This window comes from Lipotes vexillifer, unplaced genomic scaffold (genome assembly GCF_000442215.2).
Source record: "Lipotes vexillifer unplaced genomic scaffold, Lipotes_vexillifer_v1.1 scaffold998, whole genome shotgun sequence".
NCBI lineage: Eukaryota > Metazoa > Chordata > Mammalia > Artiodactyla > Lipotidae > Lipotes > Lipotes vexillifer.
In genome coordinates this window covers 243,666-247,437 of record NW_006781565.1, presented here as the reverse complement: position 1 = coordinate 247,437, position 3,772 = coordinate 243,666, and the positions used below count along the sequence as shown (strand labels likewise).

General features: G+C 47.3%; 1 pseudogene; it reads left to right on the top strand.

The window, feature by feature from the left end:
- Positions 1–813, top strand: part of LOC103085240 (40S ribosomal protein SA-like) — a 42,936-nt pseudogene extending 42,123 nt beyond the window's left edge.
- The last annotated feature ends 2,959 nt before the right edge of the window (positions 814–3,772 follow it).

The window sequence follows — 3,772 nt, the reverse complement described above, 5'->3', positions numbered from 1 at the left end:
AGGAATCCGCTTAGGTGTCACCAACCTCGACTTCCAAATGGAACAGCACACCAACAAAAGGAATCTACATGGCATCTATATCATAAATCTGGAGAGAACTTGGGAGAAGGTCCTGTTGGCAGCCTGCACCACTGTTGCCATTGAAAACCCGGCTGATGTCAGTGTCATATCCTCTGGCCAGCGAGTTGTGCTGAAGCTTGCTGCTGCCATCGGATCCACTCCTATAGTGGGTGCTCCATTCCTGGAACCTTCACTAACCAGATCCAGGCAGCCTTTGGGGAGCCAAGACTTCCGGTGGTTACTGATCCCGGGGCCGACACCAGCCTCTCACAGAGGAGTCTTACGTTAACCTGTCTACCATCGCTCCCTGTAACACAGACTCTCCCCTGTGCTATGTGGACATTGCCATCCTGTGTAGCAATAAGAGAGCCCACTCAGTGGGTCTGATGGGCTGGGTGCTGGCCTGGGAAGTTCTGCACATGCGTGGCACCACCTCCCGTGAACACCCGTGGGAGAGCATGCCTGATCTCTGCTTCTACAGGGATCCTGAAGAGATTGAAAAGGAAGAGCAGGCCTCAGCCGAAAAGGCTGTGACCAAGAAGGGATTTCAGAGTGAATGGACTGCTCCAGCTCCCACGTTCACTGCTACTCGACCTGAGGTCACAGACCCGTCTGAAGGCACAGGTGCCATCTGTGCCTATTCAGCAGTTCCCTACTTAAGACCAGAGTGCTTAGCCCACCACTGAGGACTGGTCTGCAGCTTCCACTGCTCAGGCCACTGAATGGGTAGGAACAACCACTGAGTGGTCTTAAGCTGTTCTTTCACAAACTCGTACAATGGAAATAGGTTGATGGAAAATAAACAGTTGCTAATAAATACACAAATGTATAAATAAATAAATGGAAAAGTAGAAGGAAAGAAAAGTGGTAGAGGATGGGGTAAGCAGTGATCATTAATCAGAGAAGGGAAGAGGGAATAAAGTAACAGCCAGAAGAAATCTGTCTTAGTTATCTACAACCAGTGCAATGGGAAAGTCTGGCTGGAAACCAGAAAGCCTGGGTTTAGCTTCTGTGACCTTGGAAATGGCACTTAAATTATTTGAGTTTTTGTAAAAATAAAAAATCTACACTACAGTGTTACCAGGAAAATACTATTAAATAATAGATTAAAAATGACTATTACAATGCCTGCCGCATAATAAAAAACAGAATATTAATTCCTTCTCTCTGCCTAATCATTTAAATGGTTCACAAATGAGCAGCTTCAATAGAAACCCAGTTTTAAAATGTAGGTTTTATTATTGTTCAGGTATGATAAGGCCAACAGATCAGGAGACAATTGCCTTTGAGAAGACAATTCCAAGAGGAGGGGGTGCACTACACCAGGCAGGGCCACACGGAGAAGCACCAGGATCAGTGAGGAGGCAGGGAGAGTGGGAGGAAAACATGGGCCAGAGCCTTTATTTTCCCGTGAGAGGGAACAAGTAAGGCAGGGTAAGCACGCTTAAGCATTTCTGGTTTAAATAATTTCAGCAGGTTCTGGGGTGTAGGGCCTGTCTCTACGTGTCCCATACCTGACCCTGGGGTGATTAGGGCAGATGGATAGTGGTCCAGAGTGTGAGAGTTGGATAGAGGAGGAGGATGGGGTATGGGTTCTGGATTGGTTGGTTTGCATATGAAGAGCATCGCTTGTGAGTCTTTACTATGTCTAGGAATAAGCTAGCCCTGAGGGGGGCAGTCTCTCCTGGGGCAGCAAGGCCCCCAGATGTCAAAGCATTAGAAATGCAGAAAATAAAAAGGTATAATTAACTCAAACCCTGATCACTAAGATGGATTAATGGTGCTGTCCTTCTATGCCCAGACTTGGCCTTCCCCTTCTGCAGCAACCATGGAGACTATTGGTGACTTGCGGTGAGTGGATCTGGCTGTGGGCCAGAAGCCGAGGCCTTCCTTCCACACCTGTGTCTGCTCCACAGCCCAGAGCCTGAGCCCAGGCCAGGAGTGCCAGAGGCTGGTTCACCCATAGGAAATAATGCCACCTGGTGTTAGTTCAAGTAATTAGCTTAACGCAGTATGCAGGGTGTTATCCAAGTGTTTCTTATAAATAGGTAATGAATTACTGATGATGACTCCCCAGATTAAAAACATTAAAGAAGAAACTTCCAGTCCCCAGAAGGTATTATTAGCCAGTCCATCCCTGCCCATGACTGGCCCTGAGTGTGATCCTTTGCACAGCCCAGGCAAGTGGGATCACCTTGGGAACACCTAGAAGCCCCAGAGCCATGTGTTCTGACTGGTGTCTCCATCAGGTTCTCTGCCCCGGCTTCTCTCCTTTTCACTGATAACAAGTGAAAAGGAAGGGTTGACTGAAGCCTTGGCAGCATCCTGCTTCTGAGATCTGAGCTCTACCTGACATCGCGCTGCCTCCCAGCTCCCCTGGTAATGAGAGCCGCTGGGCCTGGGAGTCAGCTGCCCACCCAGGCCTGTGGACCAGCGCGGATGCCAGGGCCTGGCCCCACTGGAGCGTTAGTGCACTTGGCCCATGGGTCATGGCTGCGTGTTTAGGTCCCCCTTTACACAGAGCACATTTGCTTTCTTGTCCATAGACTACACTCCCGAGCCCAAGAAAGCTGTTGAATAGAAAGTCTCATCATTTCCTCTGCTTTTTCAAGTTTCTATTTGGGCATCCCACTCTCACCTCAAACTTAACTCATTAAAGATAACAATTCTTAGACATGGAAGAGGCTGTAGAGAGGACAATGTCTGGGGTCCCTTAGAGGCCCTGAGTCTGTGAGTCCATTCAAATGGTTTGCAAAAAAAAGGGGAATGTGCATTTTCTGTGATTTCCATGCCAGCGGCAATCAGACGTTCAAATGGCCCCTGAGAAGCCATCAGATATACCTCCTCTCTCTGGACTCCATCTCCTGGCCTCCCAGGCTCCGTTAGAGTCTCTTGCTTCCTACTTCATGGAGAATACTGAGATGCCCTTGACTCTCCATGCTCACATTAGGCTCACCTCTGTCTGTACGTTTACAAGGCGTAAATGTACAGACCCGTCCCCCAAGTTACCCCTCCCATCTTAAATTTTGAAATTTAAGATTTCTTCTCTCTGGTCTATAAACAGGCTTCAGGATTTTCTATTTCAAAACAAAACAACTATGACACCTGTCACCTCTGCATGACCCTGTCATATCTCTCTGCCTCACACGTTCTGCAGTTTTCTACCCACCTCTTGCTCTTTTCTCCACTTCATTATCAACCACATGTAATCTCTGAAAACTGTTTTCATTGTCAGTAGCCCGTCTCCTCCTGAGTTCTAAATGTACACTGCCAAGAAGCCGTATAGCTGATGGATTAAAGGCGGGGAGTCTGTGGTCAGCAAAACTTGGGTCAAGGCCTGGCGCCACCTGTCAGCAGCTGCATGATCTCCTGCCGTTTATTTAACCTTTCTATGCCTGTTTCCTTCTCTGTAAAATGGATATAGATGATATAATACCTAAAACATGGGTTGTTGTGAAGGATGAATAAGACCTATAAAATACTCAGAACAGTGCTGGCATATAATAAATGCTCAATAAATGTGACCTCTTATTGTTTGCACCTGCACCTCCCAAAGATACTTACACTCAGCATACCTAAAACTGAACTTACCTTTTCTCCTTGAACTTCTTTCTCTCTGTTCCCTATTTGTGATTGATACTTTTGCCTCCAAAGGCTGCAGTAACTCAGGCCCATTCATCACTTCAGGCTCCCTATGTCTCTCCAATTTGGT